General features: G+C 46.5%; 1 pseudogene; it reads left to right on the top strand.

The window, feature by feature from the left end:
- The first annotated feature begins 2377 nt into the window (after window positions 1–2377).
- On the top strand, window positions 2378–19241 carry LOC136499540 (uncharacterized; annotated as a pseudogene).
- The last annotated feature ends 1014 nt before the right edge of the window (window positions 19242–20255 follow it).

Genomic DNA, 20255 nt, shown 5'->3' with positions numbered 1-20255 from the left:
GTAGAAGCAGCCCAAAGGGCCGACGAGGATGGTCGTGGCTCGCCTCACCATCAACGTAATCTAGAGGAAGCATTCAACATGTTGGGCGACTAGTCAGTCTACCAGACTCTGAGCGCTAATCTAGCCGTCGCTTTCAACGAGCTTGACAAACTCCCTCACACTCCAGAGGCTGAGAAGGTCCAAGCACATATCATAACTGTGCAAGTCCAAGTCAATGAGTTCTAGAACAATGCCCCGTCTTATTCCACTATGTCAGCTCATAGCCGCCGCTCTCACCATGATGGAGGAGGCCAGCATCATGGTGCCGATGGCCCCCAAGCATTGGCCGGAGGTCCCTACCTCTATAGAGGATCCAAAGGCAACTATGAAGCTCATTCATACCACGACTCCTGCCCTCCACACCCCTAGGGAGGTCAGGGCAGCAACCACAACCAGAAGGTCAATCAACCCCTCCCTCGTGACCTTTGTGACCATATCAATGCCAGCGCAGATGTCCGTGGTCGCATTGAAAATAGCAGGTCCACATGCTACAAAGCAGGGATGGGGCGTCGCCCATGGTTTAACGCTGAACATGAGGGATTTGCTGCCCGCCAAGCACCACTCCCTACCGGTGCATCAAGACATCGCCCCTTTACGGAAAGGCTTCGTGCCATCCGATGGCCTATGGGTTTCAAGGTTATTGGTGTTAACACCTATGACAGAAAGGCCAACCCCGCTCAGGGTCTAACTCTATACGAGATTGTCATGAAAGCCGTCGGTGGAGACAAAGACGTAATGGCGAACTATCTTCCCATTATGCTTAACCAGTCTACAAACAACTAGCTCCTCAGCCTATAGGAGAACTCCATCCGATGTTGGGACGACCATAAGAAAGTCTTCACCGATAATTATATGGCTATGTGCGAGCAGCCCAGCATGAAGTATGACCTAGAGAAGCTTCATCAGTCCTCTAGGGAATCCATGCATGACTTCATTAGGCGTTTCTCAGAGTCAAGAAATTCTATCCCCAACATCAATGACGCCGAGGCCATCACCGCTTTCACCAAAGGGCTTCGGCATGAGCAGCTCCGTGGCAAGCCATACCGTAAGCGGCCCACAAGTATCGGTGAACTGATACAAACAACAAACAAATACGCCGATGCCAAAGAAGCCGAATGGGCTACCCGCTCCGCTCACCACCAGTGTCGCGACGATGACCATCGTGAAGACAGCCGCTACGACGACCACGACTGCCACCGTGATGATCAAGACCGCCGCAATGACCGTGACTACCATCAAGATGACCGCGAGCCCCGGCGTGACGACCGCCTAGATAGCTCAAGAGGCAGACAAGGCCGCCGTCGCTGGCCTGATAACTCGATCAACATCATCAACACCCGTGCCAAGCGCACCTATGATGCTGACTTCGATGAACTACTGGACGGTCCATGCCCTATCCACAAGGTTGCTAAACACACCATGCAAGAGTGCACAGGCTTGAAGATAGCGCTCGGTGGTGAATCATTGAAGATGCCACGGTGTGACGATGATGAGACCGTAGATGGTCAAGGCGGGGAACGAGGCAAGAACAAGGGCCCCACCTACCAGGACCCCACCAAGATCATCGCAACCATCTTTGGTGGGAGAGATGTCTCCAAAGACAAGCGGGAACAGAAGCTTGTAGCCCAACGCGTCATGTCGGTCGCTACATATGATGGCCCCATCGCTGATCCCAAGTACCTCAACTAGTCAGAGCACCTGATCACCTTCTCTAGGGCCGATCAGTGGTCGAACATCCCATACCTAGGGCGTTTCCCACTCGTCCTAGATCCAAAAATCAAGGACGTGCATTTCCAGAAGGTCTTCATCGATGGAGGGAGCACCCTCAACATCGTCTTTGTAAAATCTCTGGAGGAGTTAGGGCTCAAGAAGGAAGACCTCACCCCATGGACTCTCTATTCTAGGGAATCATTCCCAGGATGGTGTCCCTCCCCCTAGGGCAGATTACACTGCCGGTTTAGTTCGGTATCGCCAAGCATTTCCACGTCGATTACATCAACTTCCTCCTCGTCGATTTCAATACGACGTACCATGCCATCCTCGGCTAACTAGCCCTTGCCAAGTCCATTGTAGTCCCACACTATACGTACCTGGTGCTGAAGATGCCAACGGAATAGGGGGTCCTCTCCCTCCGTTCTGGGGAATCGTTCCTAGGAAGGCATCCATCCCCCTAGGGCAGATTACACTGCCGGTTCAGTTCGGCACCACCAAGCATTTCCACGTCAATTACGTCAACTTCCTCGTCATTGATTTCAATACAGCGTACCATGTCATCCTTAGCCGACCAGCCCTTGCCAAGTTCATGGCCGTCCCGCACTATACGTACCTAGTGCTAAAGATGCCGATGGAACAGGGGGTCCTCTCCCTACGCGCCAACCTCAACGTCACCTACAACTATGAGAAGGAAAGCTTTGCGCTCGCCGAGGCAACTGACATCTCCATCCATATGCAGGACTGTATCGTGACTTCACAGCAAATCTCTTCGAAGGACCTAGAAATCCCAACCATGGAAGCCACTCAGTGATGTGACCACGCCAGCGTCGGGGACCTCAGCGACCTCTCCGACCACCTCACTGACCTCGTTGACCTCACCAGTTGCTTCCCCGACAACTACACCACTCCAAGTCCCAACTGGACCAATCACCCATAGCTGCGCCAGAAAGATACAACAAGAGGTGCACGCGCTACTTTGTGAATTTCAATTAAACATTGATGGTAATTTTGAGCTACCTAAGTCGTGCATGTTGTTATTACTCAGGTTCTCCGAGGAGAAAGACAAGGATACATCAAGGATGGATTAGAAAGAAGAGCTACGTTCGAGTCAACCCAGCATGACAGAACCATCCAGAAGAAACAATCATATCTTTTGTCTCCCAAAAGCTATGAAGGTGAATGAGCACTTATTGGAGAGATCTTGAAGCCTAGTTTCCAATGCTGTCATGCCCGACTAGTTTGGAGTGTCCAGCATGGCGTCCAACCAGTTTTAGTGAAGACTGCTCCAAAGCTCAATAGACTGCATGAAGCTAAAGATCCCATGCAAAACTATACCATTCTACAATAATTCGTGGTGCATAGCATACATGGTTGGGATGATGATGAAGTTAGCTTTCCAATGCATCCAACGGTTCATCATTTGGACTTCCCAGGAAGGAGTTATGACCAAAATATTGAAGACTACACAGAAGCCCAGAAGACAAAGACCACCTCGTGAATGCTCTAGCCAGTTGTCCTTCCACCTCCCAATGTGGCTTCTTAAGTTCACATCTATCTTAGAGATTTCTCATAGTATAAATACCACCTTTAGGCTACTAGAAAAGGAATTTGTGATGATTTGATAATTCAAGTAATATTGCAGCCGAGCTACCGAGTGCTTACTCAAACCCTTGTTCTTCCTAGACTTGTGAAGAGATCCCTCTGGGATCCACTAGTTCGTGCTTTGCGGGTTCCAGTACAGCTGCCCCGCCTTGTGTGGATTAGCTCCGGTTGTGGTTCTGCGGTCGTTTGGAGATCGAGTCAAAGTCTTCATGGTTTCGGTGCCTCTCTCCCTGTCGCTTGGTCGCATCCAACCTTGGCCAGGTATAAAGCTAGTTACTCCGCTATTCTTCCTCAAGTTACCCTTTTATCCCCGCTGCCTTGTTATAAGTTATCTTGATCGTGACCTACTATCGTGAAGATTGGGCCAACTCCCATACTAAAATAGTTCAGTACTTATCACTCGGGCACCAACCAAGTCCAAGGAGGTGAAGGAAGTGGCCCTCATCCCCGATGACTAGTCCAAGACTGCTCGAATTAGGGCTAGCCTCGAACCTAAATAGGAAGACGCGCTCATTAGTTTCCTAAGGGAGCATGTCGACGTGTTCGTGTAGAAATCTGTAGACATGCCTAGCGCACCACAGGAGCTAGTCGAGCACTCCTTAAACGTCTTGGCGACCGCCAAGCCGATCAAGTAGAAGCTTTGATGATTCTCTCTCTCTCTCTCATGTTAAAACAAATGACACTTAGAACTAGTCCATCCTTAACCTTATCATTCATCCTTTGAAAACCAAAATGATTTCCATCATTAATGGAAACGGGGATCCTGATCTTCCGTCAGGTAGTGATAACTATCGTTGTGGCGGAGAATGACACCGATCCGGCTTCAGATCGAAAGATCGGACCCTACAATCTTAGCACCACAACTCCTCTGGTTGTCAACCGAGACACGAATCCGGTTGACCTCACCAAGAAGGCTAATCCCTGTCTGTGTAACAAAGAACACAAGCAAGAACAAGAAAGAAAGCAACCAAATTGCAGATGAATGATTAATCTCATGAAGTTGGGGTCTCGCGAACCAATGAACGGGGAAACTGTTCTTGACAGATTAATCTAAGCAAAACCCAAAACCTAATGACGGTCGTGGCATATGATTATAAAGGTCTTAGGGTTGTCACCTACCCTGGATGAGCCCCCTAATGGTCCCAAACACGATACACGGTCCAACGGACCAAGAGATGGTGTCGCAGCACCCTGGCAGATTCTAGATGCTGACTTGTTTCGATGATTCCCATTTATTCTGAAGGTCTTTTGATGTGAGACCACCTGGATTGGGTTCCTTATCAAACTAGCTTTCCAACCATATGTGCATCATCAAAAACGGAGTTCGGATGCATCCTGGGTGACCAGTTTAAGGCAGACTGGTCCTGGAGACCGAGGCAGACTCGAAATCATATTGGACGAGGACTCTGGTTTCTGTTGAACATCCTTGCTAGTCATCAACGCCTCCACCTCTTTCTCTAAGTCCCTCATGACCCTCTCCAATATTCCTAAGCAAGATAATATCATTAGGTAGTAGTCTATTCTCAAAAGTTTGAAAACGATCGCTTAAGAACGAGCTCACCTCTAAATTGAGTTGACGCATTCGAGCTCGGGTCATTGGACCTTGCTTGATGGTTGGAGGATCAGCGGGTACATCTGAAGGAGTGATGTCCTCATCATCCTCCCCCTCTTGAATCTAAGTCATCCTCGACTCAAGCTCATCTTCTTCTCCCAAATAAGGCTTCAAATCTGCAATGTTAAAGGTGGGACTAACCCCGAACTCGGGTGGCAACTCAAGTTTGTAGGCATTATCATTTATTTTCTCAATTATCTTATAAGGACCAGTTGCTCTTGGCATTAATTTAGACTTACGCAGCTCAGGAAATCTATCTTTTCTCAAATGTAACCAAACCAAATCACCCGGTTCAAGTTTAATTTCTTTTCTACCTTTACTACCAGCAATTCTATACTTTTCATTCATTATTTCAATATTTGCTTTAGTTGTTTCGTGCAACTTACGAATGAATTCATCACGCTCTCTAACATCATTATGTGTTCTCTCAGTGGTAGGTAAAGGCAAAAGATCAATAGGAGCGTGAGCGTTAAAACCATACACTACCTGAAAAGGACTTACCTTGGTGGTGGAATGTTCCGCCCTATTATATGCAAACTCCACATGCGGCAAACACTCTTTCCACATCTTTAAATTGTGCTTCAAACTGGCTCTCAACTTGGTGGACAATGTTCAATTCACTATCTCAGTTTGCCCATTAGTTTGGGGATGACATGTTGTAGAAAATAGCAGCTTGGTCCCCAATTTATTCCACAAAGTGCGCCAAAAATGACTCAAGAATTTTGTATCGTGATCTGAAACAATAGTAGAAGGCATACCATGCAAGCGAACGATTTCTTAAAAGAAAAGGTCAGCAATATGAACAGCATCGTCTCTCTTATGACAAGGAATATAATGTGCCATCTTAGAAAAACAATCAACCACCACAAAAATACTATCCCTCCCCCTCTTAGTCTTTGGCAAACCCAACACAAAATCCATAGATATATCAGCCCAAAGAGTAGAAGGAACAGGAAGAGGCATATACAAACCATGTGGGTTCAACCGCGACTTAGCTTTTTGACATGTGGTGCACCAAGCCACGTACCGTTCTACATCTTGCCTCATCCTAGGCCAAAAGAAATGTGTGGACATCACCTCCTCTGTCTTCTTGGCTCTAAAATGTCCCATCAATCCGCCTCCATGTGCCTCCTACAACAACAAAAGACGAACAGAGCCAACTAGAATGCATAGGCGGTTAGCTCTAAACAAAAACCCACCATTATCATAAACTTATTCCATATACGTCCTTCTCTACAATTTAGCAACACGTCCTTAAAATCAAGATCAAGCGCATATTGTTCTTTTAATGATTCAAGCCCAAAAATCCGATAATCAAGTTGGGACAACAGTGTATATCGTTTAGACAAAGCATCAGCAATCACATTATCCTTCCCTTTCTTGTGTTTGATAATATAAGGAAATGATTCAATAAATTCAACCCATTTAGCATGCCTACGATTCAGATTATGTTGAGAGCGAAGATACTTAAGTGATTCATGATCAGAATGAATAACAAATTCTTTAGACCATAAATAATGAAGCCACGTCTCTAAAGAACGGACAAGTGCATACAATTCCTTATCATACATGGAATAATTAAGACAGGACCATGCAATTTTTCACTAAAGTAAGCAATGGATTTACCATCTTGCATCAAAACACCCCCAATGCCAACTCCACTAGCATCGCATTCTAGCTGAAAAGTCTTACCAAAATTTGAAAGTTGTAGCAATGGTGCATGTGTGAGCTTGTCCTTCAAAGTGTCAAAGGACTCCTCATGTGCCTTTCCCCAATGAAACACCACCCCTTTCTTCGTCAACTCATGCAATGGGGCAGCAATGGTGCTGAAATCTTTGACGAACCGGCTGTAGAATCCTGCAAGACCAAGAAAACTTCTCACCTGTGTGACGGTTTGGGGGACCGGCCAGCTCTTTATGGCTTCAATTTTCATCTCGTCCACCTTAGTTCCTTGTGGAGTTACAACATAGCCAATAAAAGAAACTTGATCCGTGCAAAAGATGCACTTCTCAAGGTTACCAAATAAATGTGCATCACGTAAAGCATTAAAAACAGCATGTAAGTGATCCATATGTTCATCAAAAGACTTCCTGTAAATCAATATATCATCAAAGTAAACTACCACAAAATGACCAATAAAAGCTCTTAAAACCTCATTCATTAAGCGCATAAAAGTGCTAGGTGCATTTGTCAAACCAAAAGGCATTACTAACCACTCATACAACCCAAATTTGGTTTTAAACGTAGTTTTCTATTCATCTCCAAGTTTTATTCTAATTTGATGGTAGCCACTTCGCAAGTCAATCTTGGTGAAAATTATAGAACCACACAACTCGTCAAGCATGTCATCTAGCCTAGGAATAGGATGACGATACTGAATAGAAATATTATTGATGGCTCTACAATCAACACACATACGCCAAGTTCCATCTTTCTTAGGAACCAAAAGTACAGGAACGGCACAAGGACTAAGGCTTTCACGTACATACCCACGGTCCAAAAGGTCTTGGACTTGCCACTAAATTTCCTTAGTCTCCTCGGGATTGGTTCGATAGGCAGCACGGTTGGGCAAGGTTGCTCCCAGAATCAAATTGATTTGATGCTCTATCCCTCTCATAGGTGGTAGCCCCGGGGGTATCTCAGCTAGAAAAATGTCCTCATACTCCTACAAAAGGTTAGTGACAGCAGGAGGCACTGAGCTAACAATATCATCAAGCAAAAACATAGCTCGTTTGCATACCAAAGCATAGCAAATATCATCTTGAGAAATTTCAGCAAAGTCATATTTTGTTGCAAGCATAACACCACCCTTCAATTTAATCCCCTCAGCCTTAGAAATAGATGTAGACTTATCCTTTTTAGGTGGGAGAATAGAATTAGTAACTTGCTGATTTTTAGATTGAACATCATTCAAACTAGCAGCGCGTTCTCTATCAGCTTGTATAATTTGAGCAGGGGTCAAAGATACCAAAGTAATTTTCTTTCCTTTATGCTCAAAGGTGTATTTATTACTTCTACTATGGTGTGTAGCATCATTATCATATTCCCAAGGATGACCCAATAAGAGTGAACAGACTTGCATAGGTACCACATCACAATCAATAGAATCAGCATAAGAACCAATGGAAAATGAAACTCTGCAAGTTTGTGTTACCTTTGCTTTTCCAGAATCATTTAACCACTGAATATGGTATGGACGTGGGTGTGGGTGTGTGGTCAAGCCAAACTTCTTGACCAAATCAGAACTCGCCAAATTATTGCAGCTATCTCCATCAATAATGATACGTGCTCGATGATTGCTAATGACGAAGAAAATCTAGAACAAGTTATGGCGTTGTAGCTTCTTAGGTTGCTGCACTTGTGAGCTGAGCACCCACTATACAATGATGCTCCTATAGGCCGCCGTGGCCTCGTCACCAAGGACTTCACCGTCCTCCTCATCTGCATCTTGGTCTTCTTCATCCTCAATGTTAGAGGTGCTGATGTAACCATCTTCTATAGCAATATATGCCCACTGACTTGGGTAGTCCTTTTGCACATGGCCAATGCCATGGCAGCGGTGGCACTGAATGCCCGAAGTGCATCCCGTCAATGCAACGGATGAGGTACTCTTGGTAGGCACTTGCAAAGAATTTTTACCTAAATCTGAAGGTTGTGCGGGAGGTGCCTTAGGTGTAGCGGTAACTCTAGAGGCTCTTGGTCGCTTGCTCGCTGGTGGAGGCACCCGAAAAGTGGTTGGCTTGGTCAGCCCTGAAGATGGTGCCGAGCGTGGCGTGCATGTGGTGCTGACCTTGCTCTTGCTCTGCTGTTCACGCCCCTACAATTCCTTTTCTGCAAGCATAGCAAACTGAAACAACTGGTTGACAGTGTTAAATTCTTTATAATCAACAATGTCCTGAATCTCGCACCTCAAACGCGAATAAAAATGACAAATGGAATCTTTGTTCCCCTCGACAACACTACAACACATCAATCCCTTTTGGAGCTCACCTTAGTAATCATGTACAGATTTATCTCCTTGTTCTAAATGCATCAATTTCTTACATAAGTCTCTATGATAAGAAGGAGGTACAAAATGATCACGCATAGCAACCTTAAGTTCTTCCCATGAACCAAGTAAAGCATCCTGTGCAACTAGCCCATTCCACCAAATAATGGCAAAATCCTTAAACTCACTAGTAGCTTGTCGAACTCTATGATGCTTAGGCACAAGGTGGGCGCTAAACTTTTGTTCTACTGTCATCTCCCAATCAAGATATCCCTCAGCATCATAATGACCCAAAAAAGATGGTATTGTGAATTTAATCTTAGCATAAGGATAATCGGGCACACGGTGATTATTACCTTGATGGTGGTGGACACCACCCATACCCGCCATGCTGCGACGAAGACGTCATCGTAATCTTGCTTGTTAGAAGGCTGATCAATCTATGTTCCCATTGGCATCATGCACCATGTCTTCTGGCAAGAGACCATCGGTGTTGCTGCCAGAGACGTTGTTATTGCCCGCCACAAAGGTTTTTAACTCAGTAACCTTGTCGGTTAGCATGAAAATTCATTTGTCCAATCTCTCCATGTTGTTGCCAATGTTGAGTTCAATGAGTGCATCAGTGACGGCCTCATTCATCCTTTTTTGGGCATCCTCTACAACAGCTTGCAGTTGCTCTTGGCTGACACACTCGTTGAAACCCTTAGGATTGTTATCTCTAGTCTGATCACCTCCTGCCATTGTAAACACAAAAACAAGAACAAACGGTGAAAGTTATCCCTAACAAATGACTACGTGGTTGCAGTTATAGGGGTGTCACTTTTTACAGCAAGTGGAAGCATCTTACCAAGCACTTACAAAGTTCTTACCAACATAAGCAGAGGGCGGTACAACCGACGGCTGGTTCGTGATACCTGTCAGGCAGTGGTACCGAGATTACAAGGCCCTTTGTTTATACTGATCTGAAGAGTTTGTGGAGCTTGGAAGGCACACAAAGAATAATATGTATATCTGGCACATAAGTCAGTAATAGAAAGTAATGCTGAATTATGATCCAAAGTACTTGTTATCGTTGCTGGTCTAAAATGTTCCAAGTACCAGGTGTGTAACAAACAAGTATGGTGGATAGCAAGGTGATAGGGGTGTGAAAAACAAGTATGGTGGATGGCAACAGCAACACAAACAAGAAACCAGATAGCACATGCTAACACAGCTCACTTTGGCCTTCTCTATGTGCTCCTCTAGATATTGTTCCTCTTTTGCCCTTCTCTTTTTTCTATTTTTTGGGTTGTCGTTGTTTTTTTGGGAAATTTTGATTTTTTCTTTTTATTTTTTTGATATTTTTCTTCATTTAGGAGCACAAAAGAAGTAATCACAGAAAATATGAGCCTAAACAAGTGAAAGGTGTGGCATGTGGAAATTTCAGAAGACGTGCTCAAAAACGGCAAAAAGCTTATGACCACGAAAAGAGGATCTTGTGACTAGTTTTTGATGAAAATAAAAATCTCTGACCCCGTTAAAGTGGGGGATAGATGGATCCAAAAAATTTTCTGATCGATTTTGATATATGGAACATCAAAATCCGAGTTCGTATGCAAAAACTAGACCAGTTTTAAGAATTGGCTCCGAAATAGAGGATAAAACAGGAACAATGTGCGCAAATTGGTCACAAAAGCAAAGATTTGATGGAAACGATGGGGGAAAACACATGAACTAGACTCTAACATGACCTAACCAGTAACAAGACCTCGACCAGGACACAAACTCAACACGACAGACTCTGAAGCTGAAATATGCAAAGGCTATGGCGCGGAAGGTTCTAGGACATGAAAAAAAAGTATGACACTGGACTATGGGACGAATGAGAAACACTCCAAACTAGGGGATAAATATGAACCTGACGGTATACCTTAGCTCTGATTACCACTTAATACAAATGGGGATCCCGATCTTCCATCAGGTAGTGATAACTATCGTTGTGGAGGAGAATGACACACCGATTCGGCTTCAGATCGAAAGATCGAACCCTGCAATCATAGCACCACAACTCCTCTGGTTATCAACTGAGACACAAATCTGGTTGACCTTGTCAAGAAGGCTAATCCCTGCCTGCACAATGAAGAACATAAGCAAGAACAAGAAAGAAAGCAACCAAATTACAGATGAATGATTAATCTCACGAAGTTGGGGTCTCACAAACCGATGAACGACGAACCTATTCTTGACAGATTAATCTAAGCAAAACCCAAAACCTAATGATGGCGGCGGCGTATGATTATAAAGGTCTTAGGATCATCGCCTACCCTGGACACGCCCTCTAATGGACCCAAACACGATACACGGTCCAACGGACCAAAAGACGGTGTCGCAGCACCTTGACAGATTCTAGATGCTGACTTATTTCGATGATTCCCATTGATTATGAAGGTATTTTGATGTGAGACCACTTGGATTCGCTTCCTTATCAAATTAGCTTTCCAACCATATATGGATCGTCGAAAACAGAGTCCGGATGCGTCCTGGGTCACCAGTTTAAGGCAAACTGGTCTTAGAGGCCGAGGCAGAATCAAAATCATGTTGGACCGGGCCTCCGGTTTCTGTTGAACGTCCTTGCTGGTCATCAATACCTCCACCTCTTCCTCTAAGTCCCTGATGACCCTCTCCAATGTTCCTAAGCAAGATAACATCATTAGATATTAGTCTATTCTTAAAAGTATGAAAAGGATCGCTTAAGAACGAGCTCACCTCTAAATTGAGTTGACGCATTCGAGCTCAGGTCATTAGACCTTGCATGACGATTGGAGGATCAGTGGGTACATCCGAAGGAGTGATGTCCTCATCAATTGTAGGGGCATGACAATCTTGATTGTCCAATCAATTGCCATTACCATGACCTAACTTAATTGCCTCTGTAAAACACACGTTAGTCATGGTAATCACGTATTGTCATTAATCATCGAAACCCAACTAGGGGCCTAGATGCTTTCACCGTCATTTGCTCAGCAACTGTGGGTGGCTCCCACGCCGTGGTGCTCGGTGCATCCCCTACGGCTTCTGTGCCTGCTCCGGTAGGATAAGCTAGCATCACACCTATGGCCCACAACACCTCATTGCTCGGATCCCCCTCGTCGTGCGCCCCACCTCCATGGCAGGGGCAGCCGGTTCCACAGCCACTGGCTGCTCGGTGGGGGCAACTGGATATGCTCCCCCTTGTTCCTGCTAGACATAGGGAGTTTTTGGTTTCGCCGCATGCTCCACGCCATCAGTAGCAGCAGCTTGTAGGTCTTCACTCGACTTCGCACTTCGGCCCACAAACAACTCATCAACAATCAGCAAACAGCGCTAAAAAGGAATTATGCACAAAGAGGGAAACTTACAATTGGGACTCCGGCCATGCTGTTCAGAACCAGCATGATCGCCCAGAGCCACAAACTCAGGCATTCGAGCTGCCCGACACCTCCATGGGCGTCGCTGGAGTAACCCACGTAGTCCCAGGGGCTTCGGTGGCCACCTACGCTGCTGCCACTAGAGTTGTACGTGGGGTCTCGGGGACTACCGGTGCTGCCCAAGCTACCGCTGCGGGTACCGCCCGAGCACTATCGGGTACCGGCGTGGTGTTTTCCTGCATTCGCCGCCTTTCATGTGTCTCCACCCCTACTAACATAGACGGCAGAGGTGTCATGGCCCTTAGGGAAGGAGGCATCGCCGCCTCATCGTCGTCCGACAAGCTCGACACATACATCTACCGTCTCTGGGGTAGCACGGAAGCCCCAATGCTCTTCGGCCTCTCCTCACGATGAGACGAAGCTGCTATTTTCCTTGTCTTCAGGGATGACTCCTTGTTAGCGGGTTGCTTCCCTCAGAGCTTCTCGTGGACATGCGACATCAGCTCATCTTTGTCCTCGTCCTCAAGGTGGGTCAAGCAGTCCCCACCTATCTCTGAGCTAGCCTAACACCAGGGATTGCTCGGCCAGGCATCAACTCCCCTTGGCCAGTCCGCCGATGGGACCACCGAGAAGTACACCGCCCGGTCCTACCTATGAATCTCTAGGAACATGAATGAATACATTGCAACAGATAAAGGATTAAATGAAACAAAAAATAAGACTCCTACCCATGGTGGGAGGCTCCCTACATGGAAGGGCCTCTGCTGGTCATCGATCCTAAGATGCCTCGCAAGGTTAAAGATCATTGAGATGTGTCATTTAACTTCATCCCGACTGATCTCCTTGGGCACCTCTCGGGTACCATCGGTCTCCCCCCTAGAACTCATACCCGAGATGTACCCTTTCCTTATTGGGCTAGACCCGTCGAAAGGTGAAATTTGTTGCCACAATCACCCCATCCAACCTTCTCTGATCTATCAGCGCCAAGAGCTCTGTCACTTGCTCCATTCTATTGGTGCTAGAACTCTTCGACCACCTAGCGTTGCTAACAGGGATCTGATCCATGTCGCATGCCACATATGGCTCTGCCTGAGGAATGTAGAACCATCGCTGCACCCAATATTTCACGTTCATGTTCAAAGGGGTGGCGATGTATTGACCCACCGTCTCATCCTAGAGCTACAAGTTTGCCCCTCTTACAATCCTAGATCCAGATCCCCCTGGCTCTTCGAGTAGAAGAAGTGGCGGAAGAGATCAAAATAGGGAAGAATGCCAAGATAGGCCTTACAGAAATGGATGAAGACAGAGACATGAAGGATGGAGTTCAAGCCTAGATTGCAAAGACTAATCCCATAATAATCAATCAACCCATGGAGGAATGGATAGATTGGAACACCGAATCTACAGTAGAAGTAATCTTCAAAAACTACTTGTTCATCACCACGAGGAGTAGGAAAGCACTCACCATGAGCCGGACGCCATCCCCCCGTTGCCCTATCAGGTAGCATGTCGTGCACCACCAATTGATTGAGCACTGCCTCGTTGCTGACGGACTCCATCCACACCTCGGTGTAGTTCAACTCACGTGCTCCCCTGCTCGAGGCGCCATGGCTTCTTTTCGGCGCCATCTCACAAATCTATGGATGAGAGGAAACTATGCACTTGCGATTGCTCTAATGGCAGAGCGGTTGCCAGGTGCAGCGGCGTGGGCGCAAGGAGAACGATGAAGCAGTGGAGATAGTGGGGAATGTCCGCCGGGACCGCAACACTCTTATAATAGTTCGACCCTTAACCTTCCGCCTTCCAGGGTTTTTGGGAAACCACGCCTACCCCGCCACATTCTCTTCCGAAATCTCCGCATGCCACGCTGGATTTCTAAATGGGCCTAGTGGGCTACCGCGTCAAATATGGGCCAATGAAACAGAATTCAATACTAAGTGTTGCTTTGGTGGAATTTTTTCCCAGATATTTATGACAACATATTTTTCTTCTTTGATCCTACTACAAGATTCCTTTCTCATCTTCTAGCAGGCTCGGGGACTAATTCTGTGCACTTCACCTTGCGGTGAATGTACTGATTTCCTGGTCACTCGATTATTCAGCAATGCCGGGGACTGGTTGCTTTCTCAGCTACGCTGGGGACGGTATATTTTTTATTGACCCTACTACAAGATTCCTTCATCATCTTCCAGCAGGCTCGAGGACTGCATTATGTATAATGCACCTCTTGGTGCATGTACTGTTTCTTCTTCACGGTGTTTCAACTTCGTCAAGTCTGTCATTTAATGCCTATACTCTACCCTAATGACCACGTTGTCAGAGCCATCGCAATTGGCACTTAAGTGTGTACACTTCACCGACCAAGACTTCAATTTGTTTTACTTGAGCTCCTTACATCCTGCCGACAAACCTTGACTTCACATGAGCCTGAGCTCGGCTCCCAATTGAAATACTTATACATCTATTTCTACAACTCAGACGCCATTGTCAACAACTCGGATGCCGTATTCAACAGCTTGGATGCTCATTCAAACTACTCGAACGCTTGCTTCAACAGCTCGGCTCCTAGTTAAATAGGTCGAAAGCCTGCTCCTGGTGATTAGCAACAAGTTAGACAGCTCGGACGAACTCAAGACGCTGTTGCTCGGCGCATACAAGGTGCTTGGAGACTAGCTGTGGGGGGGTATGACCCCCGATACCCATAGGGTTGTACATGGGCTAAGCTGCTAGGGGAGGCCTAGCCCACAAGACCACGCATGGGTCGCACCACTAGTCGAGACCCAGCTTACAAGACGCCATCGCATGAAGTACGGCGTAGGTGAGCATGCATCGCAAGACTGCGTAAAGATCCTCGGTGATCTAGGAAATCTACTCAGATATGCTAGATTCCATAATATCTGTAACTTCCTACTTGTAAACCGATAAGGATAGAAACAACCGATCTGTAACTCTACCCCTAGGCTATATAAGGCGGGTAGGGACCCCCTCATTTTCATCTGATCATACGCAATACAATCCACAAAGACACGGGACGTAGGGTATTATGTCAAGCTGACGGCCTAAACCTGCCTAATCGCTGCCTCTTGCGTTCTATGTCACCATCCAGTTTCCTTACGCGCACCTCCATTGATTCATCTACTACCATGGGCATACACCTCGGTAGACTGTCGACCAGATTTCGTTGACAATCATAGACTTACACATGCATATAGTAGTTTCTCATTTACCATGCAAACTTACATTGCAACGATATATAGTAGTTTCACTAAGTGTACCATGCAACGGTATATCAGGCGTATGTGGTACAATTTATAAGTTGCTTATGGGTAATATAATATGAAATTAATAGCTCAAACGGTGTGATTTCTCTGTAGCTTATCTAGTCGGGCTTCTTCCCACCATTTCCATCTATGTCAAAAAATAGAAACTATATCAGACACGCTTCTCTTAAGTACTAATGGTGCTTTCCCTGTATTATATGTAGCTTAAATAGGGCCATCATTACTGCCGATCCTTTGTGGGCCCTTTGTGTGTGGGGGGGCGGTGGAGGTTTGGTACACAAGGACATGGCACCCAAGCTAAGTTTTGATTAAGCTAAGTGAAGGTCACACCAAAGGTTGAGCAAGGTGGGATCCATGGTGAAGGTGGGTTGGCCACAAGTTGATAAGATATGGGTTGATACACCAAGTTACCAAATACTAGGCTTCAAAGGAACCACTCGATGACGGTTTTGGTTTGCTTTAAATGAATAGATAGAAGGTTGCATTGTTGTACATAGACGGCAATGTGTTGGTTATCCTTGTGACTTGTGAGTGGATATATTTGGATTTTAACTTTGAAAGAAAAGTACTCCCTCTGATAATAAATATATGTCATTTTGATTAAGATATGGTCAAACTTTTGAAATTTTGATTATTATATCCTATTTAATTTGGAAATCTAAAAATTACAAGTGTAGATTTGTCTTAAAAATAATGTTTCAATAATCCCATACATTCATTAGACACTATAGCTCTATTTAAAGTTCCAATAGAAATTTTGCATACTTTGAAGACCACAAAATAACTCCGCCTATGTTGTCTCAATATAGCAGGTCCCAAGCCCTGGTAAAGGAGGAGGGTTGTGATAGGCGTGGCGAGCCAACGTTAAATCTAGCCATTCTAATGGAGATAAAACCCGAAAGAAAACCATTGGGACGTAACCCTCTTAGCGACGCGCCATATCAGAACCCGGGTATGGTGTTAAATGGGCAAAGGTCGAGTCGGCACCCCCTTAGTGATGCACCGTGTCACGATCTGGGCATGGTGTCAAGTGAGCAAGGATCGGGTCATCGCTTCCTTAGTGGCACGCTACATCGACGCCCAAGTGTAGTGAAAAATGAGCAAGGGTCTTCACATCTGAGTCAATGAGTGCGAAGGGTAAGGAAGCTAGTCGAACCAACTAGGATTTGTTTAGGTAGTTGTAATGTAGGGTCGCTTAAATGTAAGTTAAGAGAGTTAGTTGATACCGCGACTAGAAGGCGTGTAAATATATTATGCGATCAAGAGACTAAATGGAAGTGTCAGAAGGCGAAGGAGGTGGACAATACATGTTTCAAGCTTTGGTACATAGGGACAGTCGCGAATAGAAATGGAGTAGGAGTTTTGATTGATAAGAGCCTCAAGAATGGTGTGGTGGGAGTGAGAAGGCAAGGAGATATGATTATCTTAGTCAAGCTTATCGTTGGTGATATAGTCTTGAACATAATTAGTGTATACGCCCCCTAAGTAGGCCTCGACGAGAGTGCTAAGAGACAGTTCTGGGAAGACTTAGATGGCCTGATTAGAGCTATACCTAGTAGGGAGAAGCTTTTTATAGGAGGAGATCTTAATGGGCATATAGGTACTACAAGTGCAGGTTTTGAGGCAGTTCATGGAGGTTTTGGGTATGGTAGTAGGAATCAGGAGGGGGAGGAAGTTCTGGACTTTGCGGTAGCTTTTGACCTGATGATAGCCAACACTTTCTTTAGAAAGAGAGAATCTCATCTAGTGACCTTCAGTAGCGGACAACACTCTAGCCAGATTGACTTTGTCCTTGCCAGAAGAAAGGACAAACGAGCATGTTTGGGTTGCAAGGTGATACCAGTGGAGTGTGTTATTTCTCAACATAAGCTTTTGGTGGCAGACTTTTGTTTTCAGGTGCGTGCCCGTAGGGACAAACAAGCTAAGATTGAAAGAACAAAGTGGTGGAAACTGAAAGGGGAGACGTCAGAGGTATTCAGGGAAAGGGTTATTAAAGAGGGCTCTTGGAAGTAAGAAGATGACATAAACAACATGTGGGAGAAGATGGCAACCAACATTCGGAAGGTGGCCTCAGAGGTGTGTGGAGTAACCAAAGAAAGTGGAGGCGAGGCTAAAGATACTTGGTGGTGGAATGAGGAAGTCCAAATGATTATTAAGGAGAAGAAAGAATGCTATAGACACTTGTACCATGACAGGAGTGTGGACAACATAGAGAAGTACAAGGTGGCAAAGAAGACTGCAAGCGAGCTGTAAGTATGGCAAAGGGTAGAGCGTACGAGGATCTTTACCAACATTTGAGTACGAAGGAAGAAGATAATGACATTTATAGGATGGCTAGGGTTCGTGAGAGAAAGATAAAGGACTTCAATCAAGTTAAGTGCATTAAGGATGAAAGAGAGCATCTCTTGGTGAAGGAGGATGAGATCCGACATCGATGGCAAGAGTATTTTGACACATTGTTTAATGGTGAGGATACGAACACAGCCTTTCAGTTAGATGACTCTTTTAATGACATCAATAGATGTTTTGTGCAAAGAATTCAAGAATACGAGGTCATAGGGACGTTGAAAAGGATAAAATGAGGTAGGATGCTTTTTTCTGGGCCCTTTGTTGGGGGCAGCCTAAAGGTTTGGTAGACAATGGGCACGGCACCTCCGCCTATGCTGGGATCGGAGTCAATCTGATGGGAGTGGTCATCAGGCAATGGAAGCAGGGTGCAGTAACTGTGGGTGGCCTTTCATTGGCTAGCAAGCTAGCAACAGTAGTAGCCCTGGTCGGTACAGTGGTTGCCCAGCATGGACGGAGACGGGTCGGGCATCGGATCCTGCGCAGAGTGCCGGCGCCACCGCTGGATGACGACATCACATCGTCGCCGCCGGTTGCTTGGACGGCCACGCGCGTGTACGGACGGCGAGCTGTCAATGCTAGTATATACTATACAGCAATCTCGCGGTCGCGGAGGAGGCTTGCGTTGCGCGGGTACACACTCGGAGAGTCGGAGTGGAGGTGGTGGTGGCATTAATGGCGTTGCCCGGTGGGGGGGACGGGTTAACGTGCCGGCGTTTGCAGTTGGATCTCCGTGCGTGCGGATGTGTGTACTCCACCGGAAACCGTTGGAGGCATGGGGATTTAATCACCGTACTAGGTACGTTTACGTACGCGTACTTCACCGGTGGATCGAGATTTTTAATGAATGGTGGTGATATGATGATCTCTCTCGCTCTCGCTTACATGGTTGATTAACCGTGTGCATGTATAGGCGTCGTGAGAGGCTGCGAATCGAGGCGACGATGGGCGGCGCATCGATTTTCACCGTGACGGACGCCACAGAGATGGCCGCCGGGGTCGGTGGACGCGCGCGTCCCCGTCGTCGTACCAAGTACGACTACCCACTGGCTCTCGATAGGCTGCCGCCGGTGCGTGGTGATCTACTATCTAGTGGGGCGACGGCGCGGCCATGCGCGCAGGCGCAGCGACGCAGGGCCGGCGGGGGTCAGTGTGTGAGTGGTCGTGTGGACGCGAGGAGGACGGACGCTAGCCTCGCCCTCACCCCCGTTAGCCTGACGTCACCACACATACATGACAATTTCCACGCAGAAGCATATAAAGGCCCCGTTTAGTTCCACCCAAAAACCAAAATTTTTTGTATAGTAACCGTCACATCGAATCTTACGGCACATGCATGGAGTACTAAATGTAGACGAAAAAAAACTAATTACACAGTTAGCCGAGAAATCGTGAGACGAATCTTTTAAGCCTAAATAGTCCATAATTGGACAATTTTTGTCAAATAAAAACGAAAGTGTTACAGTAGCCAAAAGCCAAAAAATTTCGGAACTAAACACGAAAGTACAGGCGCGCCCCTTCCCAAATTAAAAGCAGCATTCGTCGTGTTACAGTTACAGTTGTTAACGTGGTGGTTTCCCCGTGAACCCAATTGGTTGTAAGGGAACAAAACGCCATCCTCTCCGTTGCTCTCTGCCTGCGCTCCGCTGTGACCGGAGTAAACTCAGTCCGGGCCCCCAACCCCGAGCCAAGGAATCTACAGAGCCATGCCCATGCACGCGGTTGCAGATTGCAGGGCAGGATGGGAGGAATTGTGTGTGTGTGTGTGTGTGTGTGGTGGTGGGGGGGGGGGGGGGGGGGGGGGGGGGGGGGATGAATGAAGACGCCACGGAACTTTCCGTGGAATTAACCCGCTGCGGCCCCCGATGTGAGCTGGATGCAACACACCACTGCGAGTCCAGCACACGACGGACGTACGTACGTGCGCTGCTCGCGTGCCCAGCGTCCCTCATGTTCCATTTTATGGAAGGGAGGACGGACCGGACGCAAGGAATCTTCCAATCAGGACGCGCGAGGACGTTAGCTAGCTATCCTGCTTCTTCCTGCTTGATGACAGCGCAATCGACCAATGTCCACCCTCAGGAGTCAGGACTCAGCGCGTAAAAAATACAGGAGCATAGTAGCCAAAACAAACTAATCATTACCGCCGCTTTATTCTATTCCCCGCCGATTAGTGAGTGCCTAGGTTTAATCATGTGGCGCAATGCCAATGGGGGTGTGAGGGAGGAGAAATCCGCATCATATCTGGCCGTGCCCGGGCGAGCGATGAATGAATTTATAAATAAACA

Source organism: Miscanthus floridulus, chromosome 13 (assembly GCF_019320115.1).
Source record: "Miscanthus floridulus cultivar M001 chromosome 13, ASM1932011v1, whole genome shotgun sequence".
Lineage (NCBI taxonomy): Eukaryota > Viridiplantae > Streptophyta > Magnoliopsida > Poales > Poaceae > Miscanthus > Miscanthus floridulus.
Note: the sequence above shows the minus strand (reverse complement) of the source record. Positions and strands in the feature narration are given on the sequence as shown.